General features: G+C 43.5%; 1 protein-coding gene across 1 annotated transcript in view; it reads right to left on the bottom strand.

The window, feature by feature from the left end:
* SMAD9 (SMAD family member 9) overlaps positions 1-21,248 on the bottom strand; it is a 62,149-nt gene extending 40,901 nt beyond the window's left edge. Inside the window, exon 1 of the mRNA XM_070471326.1 lies at positions 21,159-21,248. The gene's annotated coding sequence lies outside the window, so the exon portion shown is untranslated. The remainder of the gene's footprint in view (positions 1-21,158) is intronic.
* Between the last annotated feature and the right edge of the window lie 2,482 nt (positions 21,249-23,730).

Genomic DNA, 23,730 nt, shown 5'->3' with positions numbered 1-23,730 from the left:
TGTCCATGGGATATCCCAGACAAGAATACTGGAGTGGGCTGCCATCACCCTCTCCAGGGGATATTCCCAACCCAGGGATCGAAGCCACGTCTCCTGCATTGGCAGGTGGATTCTTCACCTTTGAACCACCGGGGAAGCCCATTTTCTATGTGAGCATTATGTAAATCTACTTCATTCTTTTAAAGTGCTGTATACAGTATTCCATATTACAACAAAGCCTTTTCCTGCTTAGGTTCAACCTCCCATTCAAAAGAATCTACCACAGTGTGGGAAATCTAAAATATATTCATGTTTATCTGCTTGAAAACTGGCATCAACTTAAAGAATGCAGTATATCTTGAGAGGACGTGAAGTGTTGTCTCACTGTGGTTTGACTGGCATTTCCCTAACAACTAATGATGCTGAGCATCTTTCCACATGCTTGATAGCCATCTATATATCTTCTCTGGGGAAAAGACTGCTCAAGGCCTTTGCCCATTTTAAAACTGCACTGTGAGTTTTTTTTGTTGCACTGTAAGGATTCTTTATATAACCTGGATATACAGATACCGAGATACATGATTTGCAAATATTTCTCCCTTTCTGTATGCTGTCTTCTTACTTTCATGATAATGCTCTTTGATGCCCAAAAGTTTTTTATTTTGATGACATCCCCTTCATTTACTTTTTCTTTTGTTCCTTGTGCTTCTGGTGTCCTAGCTAAGAACTTGTTGCCAAATTCGAGGTCATAATTATTTATCCCTACGTTTTTTCCTTAGAGTTTTGTGGTGTTAGGTCTTTGATCATTTTCGGTTAATTCTGTGTAGTATGGGACAGGAATCTAACTTCATTCTTTTGCATGCATATACCCAGTTATCTTGGCACCATTTGTTGAAGAGATTATTCTTTCCCCACGGAGTGGTCTATTAACACCACTGTCAAAAACTCAGCCAGCCATAGGTCCACAGATGATTGGTTTTATTTCAGGTCTTTCAATTTCTATTCCATTGTTCTAACTATCCTTATGCTACTACCACACTATTTTGATTTCTGTAGCTTTGTAATAAGTTTGAAACTGGGAAGTGTGAGTCTTCCAATTTTGTTGTCCTCTTCCAAGATTGTTTTATACATTATTTATTTTTATTGTTCATTGTCTCTTTTCTCCCACCACGACATAGGTGATATTAGGATGTGGATTTTTGCCCATTTTGTTCACAACTGTACCCCTACTAGAATAGGGCTTAGCATATAGCAGGTGCTAGATGCTGCTGCTAAGTCTCTTCAGTTGTATCTGACTCCTTGCTACCCTATGCACTGTAGCCCACCAGGGCTCCTTTGTCCATGGGATTCTCCAGGCAAGGATACTGGAGTGGGTTGCCATGCCCTTCTCCAGGGGATCTTCCCCACCCAGGAATCGAACCCAGGTTTTCCTCACTGCAGGCAGATCCTTTGCCACCGAGCCCCCAGGGAAGCCCATAGCTTAATGTGTGCCAAATGGATGACTGGGGTCCTGAGAAGACAGCGTCGTCCACAGCTCAGAGAAAATGGTGGGGGTGCAAGGAGAAAAGGAGAAGAGAGGAAGAAAATATGGTTGAACAAGTCCTGTGAGTTGAAACGGCAGGAAGGTGGGTGGTTGAAGCTTGGGATCCAGTGACAAGGTACCCTTTCAAAACCACATTGCCAGGGGGTCACAAGGAGCTGCAGCCTTCATAGTGTGTGTTCAGTCTTTAGTCATTCAAATGTACTAAAGCTAAAAATCACTTTGTTACTATCACATTAACATTTTATATTTTTCAAAAACAAAACATCAGATAAGATGAAGGAGAATAACCATGAATTGCTTTCTCTGAACTGAGAGGAAAAAGAGCTTTTGCATCTTATCTCAGCTGTCTCCATAGCTTTTAGTGTACATAAATAATTATTTTTGATAAGTTAATGTAATTTCACAATCATATCAGAAAACATACACCACAATGCAAAAGGACCATATTGACCTTTACAAAAAATTCTGAACAAAATCTTTAGTAAACACATTTATCACTTTTAGTTAAATTAAATAAGTGGGCAGTGACATCAGCAAGTCTGAACACTATTGTTACTAATGGGACAGAAGCCAGTGACGAAAAAGCAGAGCTGGAATATGTGGTGCAGTTTAAGATAAATGCTTTGGCAATTTTCTTTGATACTCATTGCTTCTTTTCGTTGTGTAAAATTTTTTAAATGTAAATAATTAAGGAAGTATCAAGAGCCACCACTACTACTGAATATATATGATGTCAATTGCCACTGAATAATTGCATCTTTCCTACCTAATAGCAAATACTGCGGCTATGAGATGAAGCAACATACTGCCATTCTAAAAAATGAAGCCATATGGCCCCATCTGTTTCCAGGTTCCAAGACAGCACACCTACCAGTTAATAAAGAACCTATTAACCAGAGGACGCAATCATGCCTCTTATTTAACTTTTTCAAAATCAACAAGGTGTTGTTGATATAATTTGGCAGTGTGTCTGATTTATGAAGGGAGTGAGATACACACCTCTTTATCTGATGATGATTTAAAACAATATGTGAATAATATAAACTGTCAGTAAAATGGCACAGCTCTGGGATTTGCCAGGTGCTAATTGCTCTATTCAAAGCCTCAGGGAAAGTGTACAATTGCCCTGGGCAGTCATCCCAGGTTTAATTATGTTCCAGGAGCTTTATTCCCTGGATAGAGGTAACAGTCTGGAGAGAGCTTTGTGTCCACTTGGTCTTCAATTTTAACGACTAAAAGACCACAGGCAATTCACTACCTCATTTGCAAAACCCACTCCAGGAGGCAAGACTGCTGTTCATCCCTCAAATTCAGCCCATGTGACTTCCCTGAAAGAATTCTCTTCTCAGTTGCTTGAATGCATTAGTATTTTCACTTGGGATTGTAACGTATTTGTTCATGTGGAGACCTGGGTTTGATTCCTGGGTTGGGAAGATCCTCTGGAGAAGGGAATGGCAACCTACTCCAGTACTCTTGCCTGGAAAATCCCTTGGACAGAGGAGCCTGGTAGGTCCATGGGGTCGCAAAGAGTTGGACACAACTGAGCAACTAAATTAAACTTTCTCTCTATTAAACAAGTCTTTTAAAGACAGCGACTATCTTCTTCTCTGTAGTTCCAATTCCTTGCATAAAATCTGCCTTGAATACACATTACACTATTATCTGCGTTAAACGACTGTATCACCTAGTGCTGGTGCCTGGGAAATAGTAGCTGCTTAATAAATATTAATTACTGGAAATTGTGTTTACTAAAAATTCTACTTGTTTTCCTCTTTTTATCACAGCCTGCTGTTAGAACTCAACTCAGGCTTTTACTACCCTCGACTAGCAGCTCTCAAGGCGGTGGCGGGGGAATTTTGCCACCACAGGACATGTGGGCATATCTGGAGGCATTTTTGGTTGCCGTGACCAGGCAGGGGGGAGCAGGTGCCACAGGCATCTAGTAGGTGGAGGCCAAAGGTGATCGAAACGTCCTACAAGCAGAGGACAGCGCCCCGTAAACCAAGAATTGTCCAACCCCGAAAGGCAGTAGAGGCAGGCTGAGGAATGCTGAGCTGGACTCCTCATTTCCTGACATTGACTCCTGACCATTCTGCTCTGCTCCTACCCCTTTCTCTCCTCTATTCTTCCAAAAATATCCTTTTTTTCTAATTGAAGAATAATGGACATATAACATTATATTAGTTTTGGGAGTGCAAGATAATGACTTTGTATTTGTCCATATTGCAAAATAATCAACACAATAAGTCTAGTTACCATGTGGTCACATACTTTTTTTCATGTGATGAAAACTTCAACTCTCTTAGCAACTTGCAAAGAGGTAGTAGAATACAGTATGATCATGTGTCACCACGCCATACATCACATCCCACGACATTTATTTTATAACTTAAACGTTTTGACTTCCTTCACCTATTTTGCCCCTCGTCCCACTTCTGGCAACCACCAATCTGTTATCTGTATCTATGAGCTTGCCTTTTTGTTTTGTTTTGTTTTTTTCCCTTTGATTCCCCATATAAGTGAGACTAAAACTATTGTCCTTATCCTGTTCAAAAGGTCTTACATATTTAAAAAATCTTTATTTTTAAATTAAGAGTTGTTGCTGGATTTTCAATAACTTGGTTTTAAATAATCAACATATAATTACATCAAAGGCAGAATTAGAACCAAGTTTTTGAAATTCTTATTTTTAATGCACCTGCTTGACAGCTCTCTTGCCTCAGATGAAAGCTTTTGAGAACACGGAGGGGGAAAAAGCAGACTCTAGGGGGTGGCAGCTAGTTCTTCAGTGATCCAAATTTCTAGAGCTACAAAGACCAAATGGCCCTTCAAATTTCATTTGCAGGACAAATGCTGTGTCACTGAATGTCAATCACACATCACACTGTTATCCCACACACTTGCTAGATATTCTCTAATCAGAGTTTGTTTAAAATTAAGATCTAAGACCGGTGGGTTTTAGAAACAAATAATTTTTTTTTCCATTTTTTTTTTATTAGTTGGAGGCTAATTACTTTACAACATTGCAGTGGTTTTTGTCATACATTGAAATGAATTAGCCATGGATTTACATGTATTCCCCATCCCGGTCCCCCTTCCCACCTCCAGAAACAAATAATTTTTAAAAATATCTGATTTCTGTTACTTCTATGACTGTATGTTATGAAACTCCACAGAATTTTAAATATGAAAAGCACATACACAAAAAGGGAGAAGTTACATATGTGTAGTTTTTTACACTCTGTCCATTAAAAATCACGTTCTATGAAAATCATATATCTGATTAGGATTTCATATCCAGAATATATAAAGAACGAAACAATAAAAAAATAATTCAATTCAGAGTGGGCAAAGCACTCAAAAAGACCTTTCTCCAAAGAAAATATAGAAGTGGACAACAAGGTGCTACTTAATAAGCACCATGATAAGATGCTCAACATCATTCGTCATGAAGGAAATTCAAATCTAAACCACAATGAGATAGCACTTCATACCCTTTAGGATAGACATTACCAACAAAACAGAAACTAACAGGCATTGGCAAGAATGTGGAAAAAATAGAAACTTTGTGCACTGTTGATGGGATTGGAAAATGGTTCAGCTGCTACGGAAAACAGTCTCGAAGCTCCTCAAAAATTAAACGTAGAATTACCATATGTCTCAGTAATTGCAATCCAGGTACACACACAAAGGAACTGAAAACAGGTACTCAGACACTTACTGGTACTCAAACGATTGCTCACAGCAGCATTATTAACAGTATCCAAAAGGTGGAAACAGCCTAAGTGTCCATCAACAGATGAATGGATAAACAAACTGTGGTATATATATATGTGTGTGTGTGTGTGTGTGTGTGTGATGGAATATTATTTGACCTTTAAAAGGAAGGGAATTCTGATACACACTACAACATGAATGAAACTTACAGACATTATGCTAATGAAATGAGCCAGGCACAAAAAGTAAATTTTGTGATTCCACTTAAACGAGGTAAATAAAATAGGCAAGCCTGCAGATGCAGAAAGCAGAACAGGAGTTAGAAGGACTGAGAGGAAGGGGAAAGGGCAGTTTCTGTTTAATGGGAAGAGCACTGAACAAACTCCAGTTTGGAAGGATGGTGACGTCCTGGAGATGGAGAGTGGAGGTGATGGCACAATGTGGAACTTAACGCCACTGAACTGCTGCTGCTGCTAAGTCACTTCAGTCGCGTCCGACTCCCAGCGACCCCATGGACCGCAGCCCACAGGCTCCCCCGTCCATGGGGTTCTCCAGGCAAGAGTACTGGAGTGGGGTGCCACTGCCTTCTCCGAAAGCCACTGAACTGCATACTTAGAAATGGTTAGAATGGTAAATTTTATGTATATGTTATCACAAGAAAAATCTTATTCAAAATGTTACGAAAATTTGCTTCATCACTACCTTCAAGGGATTTTACAGATAAAGTCGTGGGCTGCCAAAATTAGATGGTTTCTTAAAACTCTAATTTTGAGATGGAAAAGAATGTGCCACTGGTATGTAGAAGCCTTGAAAGAAACTAGAGTCCCTGGTAACATAAAATGCTGGAAAATATTCATACACAGCCCAGGCCCAACTATGGAGATTCCTCACCTTTCAAGAGCCACACTCACTGCAGGACAGCTGTAGTTTTGTGCAGTCCTGGCATTCAGCCTGCCTTTCAGATCCTTTCTTCCACTTAATGCTGAATCATATAAACATATCAATTTTCTCTGACAGTGGCAGTTGGGCCCAGGGAGAGGGAAGTACTGTTTTAAAAATAACATTTCCTTCTATGCTAAGAAAAAGAGGAAAATATGGAACTATCTCTAGAGAGATTGTTTTTGAAAACAAGATCCACCTTCTCAAAACCAACCAAGGGCAAGTTAACATACCACTAATTGATATTGTGTGAGTGTGTGCTAAGTCACTTCCGTCATGTCCGACTCTGCGACCCTATGGAATGCAGCCCACCAGACTCCTCTGTCCATGAGATTCCCCAAGCAAGAAAGCTGGAGTGGGTTGCCATGCCCTCTTCCAAGGGATCTTCCTGACCCAGGGATCCAACCCATGTCTCTTACGTCTCCTGCATCTGCAGGTGGGTTCTTTATAGCTAGCGACACCTGGGAAGTCCCTAAATGGTATTACTGAGCTTTATTTTCTTGGAATCAGTTATTCTCATAGTGAAAACTATAAAATTTCTTCACTCATAATAAATTACACAAGCATTCACAGATTCAACAACTGTGAGCATTTTGAAAGAAAGCAGAAATATGAATTCCGTTTCATGCACTATCACGTCTGATATTTAAAGTTGTATTAAAACTTACTAACACTCCAGAATCTCTATGACTTCAAATCTATTGGGAGGTTCACACGACTTGAAATTCATTCTTCCATAAATTGACTTTATTATCCTTCCTGGAATAGATAGAATCTACTGCATGGGAATATTATTGGGTTAAACAAATTTATCATATACTACATACCTAAGTGGGCTTCCCTGGTGGCTGGTGGTAAAGAATCTGCCTGTCAGCGCAGGTAATGTGGGTTTGACCCCTGGGTTGGGGAGGTCCCCGGGAAAAGGAAACGGCTACCCATTCCAGTATTCTTGCCTGGAGAACACTGTGGACAGAGGACCCTGGTGGACTGAGGTCCTTGGGGTCGCAAAATAGTCTGACATGATTTAGCGACTAAACAACAACAAACAACACAGCTAAGAACAAGAATATCTGAAGTTAACTTAAATAAATATATTTTTAATCATCACTGGGTATACTGTGGCTCAGAGGAAGTGACATAATGATTGCTTGAGTCTCATCTGATAAAAGCCCACAAATATATCAAAACCTCATAATGCATAAAGCATATAAACAATATCACTTTAAAACAGAACTCCAATAGCAGCTTGGTTTCTTTTGATATTAATACTGAATTTCACACAAACAAAGGTCCGAACAAAAAGGTGATATATCTTGCTTAAACCAAGATGTGGTTATACCAGGCAGCCTTGTACTTATGATATGAAGTACTAAGGTAAGCTGATGTCATTTGAACCTAAGCTCAATAAGCCTTTGAGAAGTCTTGATCTATGTTCACTTAAATCCCTGAGACACAGTTCTCTCGGCATTCAAAGTTTGATTTTTCAGCTAGAATGTTAATGTTGGTTAGACAGCATTTCCTAAATTTCAGACTCAGAATTATTTTGGAAGTAGAATTGTTGGAGATTTAGAGTTATACATTTTTTAAAGAGACAGGATACATTTTTATTGACGCTCATTGTCATTTCCTTTGAAGATGGAATTATTATTCCATGGCCTATTCTATTGATGCCAAATAAAATAAAAGGGAAGTGGAATAGGCATTAGAACAGCAAAGAAGCATGAAAATGAGTAAAAGAAAACCTCATTCACAATGGAGTCAGGAAGTGAGCAGCTTACTTTATACATACCAGCAAGAAGCTTAATTTATATATCCAAGCAGGAAGAAGGAAGATTTTCTCTTTGCCCAGTAACAAACCAACCAATGAGAAACTGCTGTAACTCAGCCAATGAGAAGTTGCCACAATCCCAAACTCTTGATCTCCTCCAAGGTACTTTCATTCAAAACAGCCCCTCCCAACTTCCTCATTTCCTCTATAAAAGAATGCTCCTGGCTTTTGGTCTCCAGACTTGCCTACAGTTTTCTATTGTTTATTTGTCCTTAATTGCAACTCTTCTGCTATTCCTGAACAAACTTGATTTTGCTGACTAAGTTACTTACTACCTTTTTGTTTTAAAGGTTAACAGAAGGAATCGAAAGAACATACCTAATTGGCTAGGTCACTTTTAAGGTAGAGTTAGAATGCTATCTGTTTTTCTAGGTAGTATTCTGAACATTAAGAGCAAGATCAAACACTTTGTTGTTTTTTGTTTTTTGGTTCTACCACTTTATTGCTACCAACCCATCTCCCTCCACCCTCATGCACACATGCTTAGTCATGTAATCCCATGGACTGCAGCCCGCCAGGCTCCTCTGTCCATGGACTTTACTAGGCAAGAATACTGGAGTGGGTTGCCATTTCCTTCTCCAAAATCAAACACTTTGAAGAGCAAGCAATTCTCAACATTTATAGGAGAATGTCAACACTACTTTGGGAAGATGATGGCATAAGTTTCTAGCATTCCAACCTATGTCCTTTACACTGTCCACATATGGTTGGAAATAAAGTACACCATCCCACAAGTGTGGTATTATATTATTCAAGTTTGGAAGGCCCACAATTTAACCAGTGGTTCCACGAACAAGAGACTACATGATGTAAGCAAGTGAAAACATAGGAATTAGCGGGAGAACACTTGAATCTGAATGCTAGCTCCACCGCTAACTAACTGGGACCTTAACTGGGACCTTTAAATAATTAACCGCTTTGATCTCATTTTTCTCCTCTGTAAAACTGAAACAATAAGCCTTACCTTTCATACTAAGAGGATGTGTGAACAAAAGCAATTTGAAAACTGCAAACTATATAAGGACACTCTTTGTTATTATATTAACAGTTATACTTCTGCTTATTTGTTCTACATACCTCATTGTAGAAATAAAAGGTGTCCAAAAGATGGGGGGGAAAGGAAAGAAAATCTAAGAAATGGATCTGAGACAAAGAAATGGAAAAAAGTCGAAGGGAAGATAAATGTTCACATAAAAATACTATCTCTACTATCTCATATCAGGATTTCATTAGGAATTAAATTTATGGCATTTGGACTTCCTTGGTCATCCAGTGGTTAAGACTTTGTGCTCCCAATGAAGAGGGCCCAGGTTGGATCCCTGATCAGGGAATTAGATCCCACATGCTGCAACTAAAGATCCCACACGCAGCCCAAGTTGTAGCAGTCTTAGCTACAACTAAGACCCCACACAGCCAAAAAAAAAAAAATATGACATCATTTCCTTCCTAACCAGCTTCAACTGCTATCATTCACCTAGTGGAGTTGGTGGATAGAGATTTTTGAGCCAATAATATATACTTTTCATATAATTCCAGGATCAGACGGAGAGGGAAGGTGAGAAGACAGACAGACCCTGACAGAGATGGAGTGAAATCTGCACAAAATCTGACTATACAGTGATTGCTTTCGTACAAAACATAACTGAGAAGCAGCAAGCAAAAAAGAGGCCTGCCTGCCAAAACAAATGTGTCATCAAGCCTGCACAAAAAAAAGATCATGCAGGACCTATTCGCCACTATTCTCAACCCGGTTTAAATGAGCATGTTTCTAGGACTCCCAAGCTTACAGCGAATCAGAACTGCAAATGGATAAGAGGAGGTGCTACCAGCAGGTAGGACAGCAAAGTGAAATCAAAGCTGGCAGCGTGACCCCGAGGAAGGGGACCAAAGCAAACAAGCAAAAACTAAAACAACAACAAAAATCAAACCAAAAAAATCTATTAAGAAACAGACACCAGATCTCTAAAAGCCCAAGAGTTTGAGGTCAATGCATCTGGGAATGACCAGCCCCTCCTCTGAGCTGCAGAGCTGCTTATGTGCAGTTTCCAAGGGCGTTCCTCAGGATTCTGGATGCCACCTCTGCCAGAGCAGGGCAGGCCTGCTTCACTCACCTTTACTTCCTGACGCTTCCATGATGAAAGGGTCTGCTGACTCAAAAACGACTTTTAAAAAAATTAATACATGACTACCACTAACTCTCTGGTGGCTCAGACGGTAAAGAATCTGCCTGTAATGCAAGAGACCTAGGTTTGATCTCTGGGTTAGGAAGATCCCCTGGAGAAGGGAATGGCAACCGGCTCCGGTATTCTTGCATGGAGAATCCCATGGACAGAGGAGCCTGGCAGGCTATAGTCCGCAGGGTCGCAGAGTCGGACACGACTGAACCATTTTCACACACACACACACACACACACACACACACACACACACACACACACTGCTGACTCCAGAATCCCCCAGAGCAGTATATCCAAATGCAGAAATGGGATCTATTCCAGGTGCTGGAGAGAGGAAGTGACAAGCAGAACACAGGATTCCCTAAAGGGCAGTGAGACTGTTCAGTAGGGTAGGACACTGGTGGAGGCAGGTCATTGCACTTTTGTCTAAACACATGGAATACACAACACTAAGCATGAACCCGGATGTAAACTGTAGTCTTGGGGTGATGATGTACCCGCTCCAGTGCAGGACATCAGCAGTGTGGAGACTGTGCAAGCAGATATATAAGGAAAATCTCTGCAATTTTCACTCAGTTTTGCTGTGAACCTAAAACTGCTCCTGGACTTCCTTCATAGCTCAGTTGGTAAAGAATCTGCCTGCAATGCAGGTGACCTCAATTCAATTCCTGGTTTGGGAAGATCCCCTGGAGAAGGAAATGGCAACTCACTCCAGTATTCTTGCCTGGAAAATCCCATGGACAGAGGAGCTTTGCGGGCTACAGTCCATGGCACCGTAAGAGTCGGACACGAGTTAGCAACTAAATCTAAAACTGTTCTAAAAATAAAGCTAATGTTAAAAAAGAGAGAGAGAGAGAATCAGACCCTCTTAGGTCTCTTAAAGTGCTGTTTTTCTCCCTACTGGGAGCACCACTCTCTAACCACTAGTCCAGACTTAGAACCAGGAGCCACCCTTGACCCTGAACAGTCCTCCAGAAATTCTATCCCTTCCTCTTCCTGGATCCACAGGTCACCAGATCCAGCGCTGGGCCCTGCCATGCCCTACTGAGTATGTCCAGTCCCAGACGTCCTCAGTGAGTCCGAATTGCTCCAGGCGACTGTCATGGGCTGTGCCTACCCCCCCAGCAGCCCAGCCCCATGAGAGCCCCCTCCCCGTGGGGCCCTCAGGGAATGTCCTTCCCAGACCCGAGTGATACCCTGCTGTGAGTCTGCAGCCAAATGGCCAGGAACTGTTTACAGCAATGGGGATTGGAACTGCTTTGTTTGTGCTTTAAAATTTCTTACTCAGTTTCTCAGTCGTACCTCTTTGCAACCCCATGGACTGCAGCACAGCTGAAGGACAGGCTTCCCTGTCCTTCACTATCTCCTCCTGAAGTCTGCTGAAACTCAGGTCCATTGAGTCGGTGATGCCATCCAATCATCTCATCCTCTGTTGACCTCTTCTCCTCCTGCCCTCAATCTTTCCCAGTATCAGTCTTTTTCAATGAGTTGGCTCTTAAAAAGAGTTTTACCCAAATTTCTCCTCTCAGTACGTATGTACTTATTTTATATAAAAACGTAACAGTAAATATTACTGTGGGGTGGGGTGTGATTTGATACTTTTGGCATTCTGTTTCAAAGCAGGCTCTTCACAATCTGGCCTCCGCAAGGACGTTCCCAGCCTCATCAATCCTGGAGCCCTTTGCCCGTGACTCCCTCCCCTCTCCCCAGGAGGCCTGTATGCAGCCGCCTTCTGCTCCTCACTAAATATCCAGCTGGAAGACTTCCTGGAAACCATCCCTGAGACCCAGCCACTAGCATGGATCAGCCTCCACAGTGCCCCTGGGCTTCCCCCCGCACCTGTCACTGACCTTCACACTGACACCTTATTTGTTACTTGTTTTCCCCAGAGATGCCAAGCTCCTTCTCAAGGGCACAGGCTGTGGTCTGGACAGCCTAACGCCAGGTCTGTACTACAACAAACGTTGCATGAGTGAAGGTAAATTCCAGTTTCATCACTAATAGTAACTATTTTATTATTAGGCCCTATGCTATTAGTCTAACTGCTGAAAGTGAAAGTGAAATCACTCAGTTGTGTCCGACTCTTTGCGACCCCATGGACGGCAGCCCACCAGGCTCCTCCGTCCGTGGATTCTCCAGGCAAGGGTACTAGAGTGGGGTGCCATTTCCTTCTCCAACTACTGACCTGATGCCTATTGCTTTGTTGATGTGATACAATAATTTCTTCCAAAAGGCAGAGTTATAGAATGCATTCCCTCCTTCCTGTTCTGTTTAATCGTCTGTCTGCTTAAGGTGATGTTACAGAGAACATCAACCTGTACTTGAATACTCACAACGTGTTCAGTGGCTGTGAAGATCATTTCAAGTGTTTTTAATAATGATGCGTGGGAAATTTAAAACCTTTTATTGATGTGTGCGTATTGTGGGAGGTTGAGTTTCCTGGCCACAGGCTGCCTGAAGGATGAGACTAAAAACCAATAGAGGAGAATCACTAATGAGGTGTGTTATGCATTGAAGTTTGGGGAAAGGCAGATTTTTAATGGCCCAAGGCATTCAGGGGGTATCAACCAACTCATCAGCTTCATCGGGTCCTAATGTGGGCTAACCCACACCCATCATGCCTCTACAACTGGTCTTCACCTTCCTTCAAATCCCTTTGAGTTTGTGATTCTCCTGTTCAAACACTTAAGTACTTCTCCTTTGACCAAAGGTTAAAATGGAATCGTTCTCTTGTGCCTAGAGATTAAAACCCAAATGCTTTCTTCTTTTACTCTGTCTTAGGGGAAAAGTAAAGGACAAGGTCAAAGGAAGAACTAAATTTATCAAACAGTGATGAGGAACCAGACATGGTGCCATGTGCTGAGTATCTCAAGATAAAAACGTGGTACCTTTCCTCTATAATATTACAGTCTTCAGAGGGAGAGACAGAAATCTAAACACATTGTCTTCGGACAGGTGACAGGTGCATTATTATAACTGTTATTAAAAGGGCTGAGGAAGGTTTCCTGTAGGAGGGGCCATGCAAACTCCCTCTTGAGACAGCAGAGGATTCCGGGGGAAATCAGAGCGGTAAAGTGTCCCTTCCTGAAAGACACAGGGGTGCAATTCCAGGCCCAGGGATGCCCTCAGCATCCTTAGATTTTCACAGGGACTTGCCGACAGCATCACTACTCCCACGATGCTTCTATTTCATCTCTGCTTACAGTCCTTTGTTGCCGTTCAGTCACTCAGTCGTGTCCAACTCTTTGTGACCCCATGGACTGCAGCACGCCAGGTTTCCCTGTTCTTCACCATCTCCCAGAGCTTGCTGAAACTCATGTCCATGGAGTCGGTGATGCCATCCAACCATCTTGTTCTCTGTCATCTCCTTCTCCTCCTGCCTTCAATCTTTCCCAGCATCAGGGTCTTTTCCAACAAGTCAGCTCTTTGCATCAGGTGGCCAAAGAACTGGAGTTTCAGCTTCAGCATCAGTCCTTCCAATGAATATTCAGGACTGATCTCCTTTAGGATGAACTGGTTGGACCTCCTTGTAGTCCAAGGGACTCTTCAAGAGTATTCTCCAACACCACAGTTCAAAAGCATCAATTCTTCGGCACTTAGCCTTCTTTATTTATATGGGGCTTTGGACTGTAAGGACCATAATATGGTCCTAATTATCTTGTCAAGAATGACTCAAAATTCACACACAGTTAAAATGGAAGTTTAGCCAGAAAAAAAAAGAGAGAAATCACAATACAAAAATCAGATGACAATTTTTGGTATAAAAATCTCAGGTAAACATTTTGATATTTGCTTTCCTGACCTCTCTCTCTCTTAATTAGGCTGAGAAATCCTGGAGACCAGAGTTTTACTTTGTTATGCTACTCTATGTGGTTACCTTTCTATATGGTCCCAGGGGCCTGGTTTGGGGCCTCATAGGCAGTATAGGTACAAGAGGCATAGAGTAAATAACATTGAATGAATGACCAAATGTGTCAGTCCCACTTTCCAGAGCAACTTTTACAGCCACAAAATCACATTTTAAGAAGACCCCAAAACATAATACAGTATTTAAAAAAAAAAAAATTTAATGGCTGTTTGCAGTCAATTTAGTTCAATTATCACACAAAGAAGGTAACACTCCTTTGAAATAACACCCAGGCACCAATCTGTCACTGTTTGCAAGCATCCAACATCTAACAACTGCCTTGGGAAACACATAATAAATAATAAATCCTGAAGGAAAGCATATATGTACACAAGGGTTTGTCTTTGACAAACATCACATCGAACTTTTGCTCCTAAAAATGAAATCCAACTACCCCTAAGAAATAGAAATGGATTTTTCCCTGGTAGCTCAGCTGGTAAAGAATCTGCTTGCAATGCAGAAGACCCCAGTTTGATTCCTGGGTCGGGAAGATCCCCTGGAGAAGGGAAAAGGTACCCACTCCAGTATTCTAGCCTGGAGAATTCCATGGACTGTGTATTCCATGGGGTCGCAAAGAGCTGGACACGACTAAGTGACTTTCACTTCACTTCACTAGGAGACAGGGCAAGAATGATATAAAGGCATCAACAAGGGAAAGAAAAGCACTTGGGACCGCACATCCTTTTAACTCAACACATTTTCTCATTTTTCACATTCACTGGCTTCTAATAATCACTCATATCATTAATAATAATCACTCATGTCTTTAACCCCTGGCGGTCCCACTTTACAAACAAGTCATATTCATTTCCGTGTGGTCACTGGAAAACTGGAATTTCTTTTCCCAGAGAAACGATGTCCTGATAGATGATAAATTTGCTGGCCAGCCTACCAAGAAGCTCTCCACTCCTGGTACAATTCAGTTCAGTTGCTCAGTCGTGTCTGACTCTTTGCAACCCCATGGACTGCAGCACACCAGACTTCCCTGTCCATCACCAACTCCGCAGCTTGCTCAAACTCATGTCCATCAAGTCGGTGATGCCATCCAACCAGCTCATCCTCTGTTGTCCCCTTTTCTTCCTGCTTTCAGTCTTGCCCAGCATCAGGGTCTTTTCCAATGAGTCAGTTCTTCACATCAGGTGGCCAAAGTATTGGAGTTTCAGCTTCAGCATCAGTCCTTCCAATGAATATTCACCTGTACTCCTGGTACAGGTGGCCTCTAATTCTGCTAAAACTCACCCAAATAGGTGATGTCCACCGTGGGCATCTGCCGACCTGCTTTCTGCCGCATCCTCTCCCCAAGCTCAGGTACCTCCAACCCTCGCAACTGTCCTAATGCACCAACTTTTAAATGACCTACTCTTTCTCCTTCCTCTTCCTACAGAACTCCAATTCCGTCAAGTGTGATTCTTAGTAAATAAAAAGGCAAGATGAATGAATGGATTTATAATGAAGTGTGATTAATAGGAGATGTTAAATATTCTACCAAGAGATGGAGAATTCTGACGGAATTTGTCATCTTTTTCTGAGGTGTTTTCTGAAATGTGGTACTACCAAGTCAATTAAATTAGATACAAGTACTCAGAAAGCAGGGCTTCCCTGGTGGTTCAGCAGTGAAGAACCTGCCAGCCAGCCAGCCAATACAGGAGACATGGGTTTGATCCCTGGGTCAGGACGATCCCCTGAAGAAGGAAATGGCAACCCACTCCAGTATTCTTGCCTGGGAAAACTTACGGACAGAGGAGCATAGCAGGCTCCTCCATGGGGTCACAAAGAGTTGGACATGACTTAGCAACTAAACAACTCAGAAAGCAACTTGTACCACTTTAGATGAACTCTCCTATTCATCACCCTCTCCTTAAGAAAAAAAATCTGCAAATCTGCTCTAAACCTTCCAGAGCCCATAAGTGCTTGGGAAAAAATACTTCCAGGTTTTTGATAAACTGTCTCAAATACCTATTTCACAATAGACTGCACTTTCTAAAAACAAACTCACACACACACACACATTAACTAGAGCAAATCTACAATCGATCAGCTTCCAAGCAGTTTAACAGATTAAAAAATGAAAAATATTAGGCTACACGTAAGAAAATATCTCAAGGGTTAAGAAGGGTTTGTGAAGGCAGGAGCTCCCACCGCCTGCCTGGCTTGGGAGGTGCTCTCAGAATCGATCAGGTGAAGCGGTTGATCCTTCAGAGTACTGACACCTCCACCACTTCCAAACCCTCTCATTTGCTTCAAGACGAATCCCCAAGGCCATCAACACATCTGGGTGGCCCCTACAGCACATGTGAACTCTTATCTGTCTAGTGGGAAGGAAACTAGATGGCCATCCCCAATAACCCCAGTGTTTGTAAACAGAGACAGCTTTGCACAACTGCAGCCCTAAACCCACTGCGTGATTGAGGAATACACGTTTCCTATGTACGGTTCCTCAAAGGTAAATGTGACAAAGGGGGAAAAAGGAAGTCATCGGATATGAAATATTAAATTTCCCTAAGGGATTTCATATATAAGAATAATCCCCACCAGTGATATCAGATAATCAGAAGGGAGATAGAGAATGATTTTGATATTTAGTATTTAGCCCCCACCAAAAAAGAAAATAAAAGCTGTCTTTTTGGAAGAATCAGAACTTTGGAGAACTCCTTTACACTGATTTCATGGATTAAAGTTTTGTCTTTGAATTAAATAAGGTTTAGGGAATGAAGTGTGAGAACCAACAGCTCTTCGGTGGTTAGGACTTCTGACATGATACAGCTCTGCACATACACATTTATCATCTATATCTTAATATCCATGCATTTTCACTTTAAATTTTGCATTTAAACTTTATTTCAGAGTCTCTTGAGTTTAGAAAACTGTTTTTGAGTTCATTAGACTTCCCAGTTAAAACCGTATAATCAACTATATTATATAGGCATGATATTTACATGCAAATTGTATTTTTTACATTATATTAACTCTGTTCATTCTGAACCACTTAACAGGATGTGATGCATGCTAAGACGGGGTTTAGTATCTTTTGGTAATGTAATGAGTAAGGCACAGAAGGGGCACTCAGGTCTTCTGACGAGACTGACGAGACCCCTTCTACACCCAACCTGACCAAAACAGAAGCTCATCTCAGCAGCAGTTGGCTTCTTTTGTGAGCAGAGTCTGAAACACATACACTAAAAACAGTATCAGTTTTTCTGTGGCTACTGCTGCGGGGGAAGGGGGTCGGCATATTGTGTTAGCAATTTTCTGGGGAATCGAATTAGGGTTTCATTGTGGTAGCCGTATCACATTAAAAATCTGGGTTTTTCTTTGCTAAATGGTTTCCATTGTGTATGCAGTGAATCTGATATGGAAAATTGCTAATGCAATAAGAGTATCATAGAAGCTTTCCTGACTCTAACACTCAACCACAATATTCAGGAGAGAGAGGTTCCACTGGGCAGGGGTGGGGGCTGGGGTCACTTTCCACGGTCCTCAGTCCTCAGCTCCAGCTCAACACTGGCCTCCTGAAAGACGGACCGGTAACACCTATCATTTAGGGGAAACTCCTTTCCAGATTTTATTTCAGACCATGGGTTCAGTGAAAGACGTGCCACTGAATTAATACTTATTGACCAAGCACTAGACAGGACACTGCAGTCAGCATGAAACAAATGGAAAAGACAGACAGAACAAGTCCCTGCCTTCACAGAGTTTTGACAGGACTGTCTGAGGAGAAGAAAGAAATTAGCAATGAGGAATTCACTAAGAGACAAGATGCAAGGGTGCAAAGTGCCAAGGGGCATCAGGTGCTCAAAGGAGGACACACCTGCGACCAGGGGCTTCTGAGGACACGCCTAGACAGGACCAGAAAAGATGAGGAAGGTGCTGGCAGGCCTGTGGATCCGGTGAGCGGTGGGGAAGCAGAGGAAGGCATTCTAGGCCTTGGCGTGAGGACATGTGCAGAGGAGAGGAAAGCCAGGGTAATAAGCAGGCGAAGCCACAGATCTTTATTTCAACTGCAGCATAAAATATGGAAGGAGTGAGAAGAGAAGCCCGGAAATTGGTCTGGGGTCAGCTCAAGGCTGACACAGAGAGTAGTGGGCGCTCTTCAGATGCTTTGGGGTAGCAAGTGTCAGGCCGCGGGCCACTGGCAAAACACTCAGCTTCTATGGGTCTGATGGTTTCTAACGCTAACAAACATCTTGAAATCTTAACTCTAGTTAGCCCACGTTTCTTGAGAGACATAATTTATAGGAATATTTATTTTTAAAGGCTAGTTTATATCCAAAAGATATCTATTTTTTTGTTGCTGTTATGCCCCTACTCTTGTCATGAACAGTTCACTAGGTTAACGTTCTAACGTGCTCATACTGTTAAAATCACTCACGAATTTACTGTTTGCTTTCTTCCCCCTTTAAGAATAACTTTTCAACTCACTGGCAACAGTAACCAAGGAAATATAAATCCAACAGCCTAGAATCACAACTATTTGAAGAGACTCATGCTTTCGATGTACTGCTACATTTATAGTTTCATTCCGGACTATTCCCCGCTTCTGAATTTCTCACTAAATGTTATACGTGGTGAGCAGAAAATCTGCACTATGCCTTGTTAGAGCTTTAAAATTCAAGGTAGTATGTTTTCCAAATTTTAGAAAAACCACTTCTTCATTTTCATAACTTTTAGCTTCCCTTATATCAGAGTATATTTTGTGTATTATTTCCAACACACTTAAGCCAAACATGATGAAATTGCTGTTTTATTTATTGCAGAGGGGATGTCATATATAAACTAGTTAGTTGCCTAAGCGCTACGGTGACCACTTATTAAATACCAACTCTTCAAATACGGCAAAGGAAATTGCACTCTCATTAAAAAGAATGAAACTGTTTGTAAAACTGAAATTGACTATTTTAATCTTTATGAAATAATTTCTGGATTTTTTTCCTCCTCCAACTGACCACATGATTAGAAAGGATAAACAAATTTACCAGTTGTTTATTACTTCTAGAATCCTTGGCAATGTTTCATTAACAACAAAAACCTTTCGGTCTCATCCCATGGTCTTGGGCAATCAGAGAATAGTAGTTGACATTTGTGAATATTTTCTGATTATTCATTAAGTGGAAATATATTTAAAAAAAGAAGAAAATTTTAAAAGAAGCAAAGCCAAATAGTTCATGCTGACTTTAACAGATAACAAAGATGTGAGAACTGTGAAGTATTTAGAGGTTTAGCCTAAAATTTGTTTGTATCTTTGATTTTTAGCAAACACTGTGCTGATAAAAAGGAGTCTGCTCAGATCAAGAGTATGTTGGCATTCTCTTAAACGTAGCTTGAAACCAAAGAGCCCAGGCAAAAAACAGCTCTGACAAAGATGGCCAGTCAAGCATAAAAATGGGAGTTGGTTGTGTCAGAATAGATTAACAGGCTGAAGGCTGTCCGCTAAGACAGTTGTCTTGCCATCAATGAAGGCGATCATTGCCACTAAAAGTTACTTTTCTGATACGTTATTTGCAAGTTCTATCATAATATATTTTAAACACTCCTTATTTATAAATGATTACATCACTTTCTTATCTGCAGCGTCCGTCTTGGATAACCACAAACGTGAAAGCGGTCCAAAATCTTGCTCATGGTTTCCTACAAACATAGGGACACTTACTAATTGAACTGTCTATCTGGAGTTAGGAGAATGTGTTTGGGTTTTATTTCCTTTTTAAATATAGATCACTATTTCTACAATGTAAACATCCAATGGCATTCCCTCACAGCGACAGGAATCCCAAGGCAGAAGACACGCTGTAGGATTAACTTCTCACTCACCCAGAAGGATGCCTCAAATGCCTGGCTCAGTTATGGCCAAGGAGCTAGAATTATTAAGTGCCTTATGACTTTATAGCTATCTATCATTCCTGTTCGGCAACCCTTCCAAAAGATCATCCGAGAAATCTGGCAAGCCACAGAAAATGGTACTTGTAAACTGGATCCGTTCAAAGCCATCCACAGTGACCTGTGGGTGTGTATCCGACTGTGAATTACTGGGTAAAGAACTGACGTGCAATTTCATTCCCAAACTCGATTTTACCTCATTTGTAGGTGATTTCTCACGAGTACCCAGTTCCCGCCCAGAAACAAGTCAACGGAGTATTTCTAAACCATCATTTCAAATTTCCACTGTCAAGGGTGGGAGGAGGAAGGAATAGTAACGGGAAGACTTGTCAGCGATTAGCCATCCATAAAAATGCACCCCCTCCTTCCCATCACAATGCTGGCGTCACTGAGTCTCCTGTATCTGTTCCCCACCTCGCCCCCCTCCCCTCTGCGGAGCCTTGGCACCGAACGGCGGGCGCAGGAAAAAGACAAACACCCCGGCTCCCAGCACAATCCAAGCTTAGCCTAGAGACACTTGAACAACATTCCTAACTTTTTTTCCCCCCTGCTCATTTCGCGTGCCTCAAAGGTAAGCAGAATAAAAACCGTCTGAGACAGGAGGCCGGGGAGGCCAGCTGAGTCACATTCGCTGCCCTGCATGCACCCCGCTTTCTCCAGTGTCCTCCCCAAGCCCTCCGGCCACGGCAAACGGTCACTCAGCCGCGAGTCTGGGTCTCCACGGAGCCTGTCCTCGGTGCGGTACTCAGCCCCGGGCCGGGGGCGGGAAGGGCTGGGGGGCACGCAGGGCTAGCGCGCACCCCGGCCCCCGGCCCCCGCCCCGGGCCACAGCCCGCACGCCGGCGGGCCGAGCCTCCGCTGACAGGTCCCCGGTGCCGGCGGCCCGCGCGGCCGGCTCCCCGGAGCCGTCCCCTCCCGCCCCACCCCAGACAGGCCCCACCAAGGAGATACAGGGACGGGGAGCACAAAGGGCCCCGGCCACACGCCAGACCCTTCCCCGTGGAAGAAAAACTTCGCTGCACACGCGTCCAGACACGCACACGCCCGGCGCGCGCCGGGGAGGGCATCTCTTACCTGTCCCCGCGCTGCTACTCATCGACCCCCCCCACCCACCCACCCACCCACGGAGGTCTGGCCGCCCCCCGCCCCGAGGTGGGTCCCCGGCCGCCCGCTCGGAGCGGCTGCACTCACTGCCTGGCTGCGCGCGCCCAGCGCCTGCAGGGCCCGGCGGCGGCGGCGGCGGCGGGGACCGAGACAGCGGCTGCAGCGGCGGCGGCGGCGGCGGCCCCAGCCGGCGTCAGTCAGACTGGAGCCGCGAAGCCTCATCGCCCGTATTAGTGCGCCGACCTGGAAAGCCGCCAGGAGCCCTGCTCGCGGGTCCGCCCCCGCCCGCCGCCGCGCGCCCGGAGCCGCTCGGGGAGCCCGCGAGGAGGGGGAGCGCGGCCCGCCCCGCGGCCACGTGCGCGGAAGCCCGCGGCGGGGGCGCCGCGGGGACGCCCCGGCGAGGGGTGCCCCGGCGAGGGGTCTCCCGGCCCCCCGGGAGGCGTCCCGGTCCTCCGGTGAGACCCGACTCCCCTCGCCCGCGGCTCGACCCCCTCGGCAGGGCGGCGGGGGCACCTCGCCGGATTCCCGGAGACGTCTTGCCTCCCCACCTGGAGCCCGAGGCGGGAGGACCGTTTCCAGAACTCGAGGTGTGGGACCGACAATTTGGAAACCGCCGCCCCCAACACGTGGCTCTTCCCGACGTGTTTCTGGGCCCCGAGGGTGGCTGTTTCTTGCTGTTTGTCTCTTACTTGCTTTGCAAGAGTAAAGGGGGTCATTACCCCCAGCCGACAGCGCCAGAGTAACTGGTTTGCTCCTGCACAAGCGGATGAAAATCGACTCACACAGAGTGGTGAGTGGTGGTTAAAACTAGCCATGTAATTTTGTGGGTTGTCGTTTCCTTACCCGTATTTATTTGCTTAACAGCCTAGCCTATAATATATACTGTTATCTAATCTAATAAAGATACAACCTTATGGGCACAGAGCAGCGTTAATGGACAACCTTCCTTGCTCACAGCCGCCTATCCCCCCTATCCATAGCCTGCCTTTGGAGACGGCTGTGGGCCCCTCGAACCCGCTCAGAACATGTGTAAGAAATGCACCAGCTCACTGATGGCCTTTGACCCCCATCAGCCAGCGGTTCTTCATAGAAAAGGCATTTACTGCAGGGATGAAAGAATACTAGAAAGGATAATAAAGCCACAAGGGACAGTATTCAGTTTGCTTCTGTATGTAGGAAAATTGGTCCTCCAGAAGGTCCTGATAACCCGTGAAACGCAAGGCCGTGAATTGAACTGCCTTTTTTTTTTTTCTTTACTTTTTTTTTTACTTAATTAATTTTTCTTTACAACATTGTATTGGTTTTGCCATACATTGACTTGAATCCGCCATGGGTTTACATGTGTTCCCCATCCTGAACCCCCGTCCCACCTCCCTCCCCATCCCATCCCTCTGGGTCATCCCAGTGCACCAGCCCCGAACACCCTGTCTCATGCATGGAACCTGGACTGGCAATTTGTTTCACATATGATAATTTACATGTTTCAATGCCATTCTCCCATATCATCCCACCCTCGCCTTCTCCCACAGAGTCCAAAAGACTGTTCAATACATCTGTGTCTCTTTTCCTGTCTCGCATACAGGGTTATTGTTACCATCTGTCTAAATTCCATATATATGCATTAGTATACTGTATTGGTGTTTTTCTTTCTGGCTTACTTCACTCTGTATAATAGGCTCCAGTTTCATCCACCTCATTAGAACTGATTCAAATGTATTCTTTTTAATGGCTGAGTAATATTCCATTGTGCATATGTACCACAGCTTTCTTATCCATTCATCTGCTGATGGGCATCTGGCTTGCTTCCATGTCCTGGCAATTATAAACAGTGCTGCGATGAACATTGGGGTGCACGTGTCTTTCAATTTTGGTTTCCTCGGTGTGTATGCCCAGCAGCGGGATTGCTGGGTCATATGGCAGGTCTATTTCCAGTTTTTTAAGGAATCTCCACACTGTTTTCCATAGTGGCTGTACTAGTTTGCATTCCCACCAGCAGTGTAAGAGGGTTCCCTTTTCTCCACACCCACTTCCAGCATTTATTGCTTGTAGACTTTTGGATAGCAGCCATTCTGACTGGTGTGTAATGGTACCTCATTGTGGCTTTGGTTTGCATTTCTGATAATGAGTGATAATAATCTTTTATGTGAACTGCCTTTTCTTGTCCTCAAAGCACTGCACTTTCTTCCTGTGGCAGATGCCATGCTTGCATTATCACACTTGCCCGCTGAGCAACGACCCTGTGTAAAACAGCATTTGTGTTAGCATTTGAATCATCTTTATACACCTGTGCTCCAGACTAGGTGTTAAGTTTGAGATCGCTCTGGGTGTGAAAGTTCAGGAAACCTTTGGACTGCTACCAATTGCATTTCCTGGGCATTTTATTGTAGGTAAACTAATTAGATGCTCAGAATTGATATCCTGTAGTTTGTTTTTTTAATGTTGTTAAGAAATGACCCAGCCACTGTTTCCTTTCCTTAGGTGCATTAGACAATGCAGAGGACTCAGGGCAGAGCAATAAACAGAAACCTCTGCAGTGCTGGCTCAGGCTTCCAGCACAGTCTTTGTAGGTTCTCCGAGTTCTCTGTGCTCTTGGCAGGACTTGCTTCTGCAGATTCTTTGAGGGTGTGTAGTTTGTGTTTTCTGTACATTCTCATTTACA

This window comes from Odocoileus virginianus, chromosome 8 (genome assembly GCF_023699985.2).
Source record: "Odocoileus virginianus isolate 20LAN1187 ecotype Illinois chromosome 8, Ovbor_1.2, whole genome shotgun sequence".
Taxonomy (NCBI): Eukaryota; Metazoa; Chordata; class Mammalia; order Artiodactyla; family Cervidae; genus Odocoileus; species Odocoileus virginianus.
The sequence above is the reverse complement of the archived record's forward strand: the minus strand, read 5'-3'. Positions and strand labels throughout refer to the sequence as shown.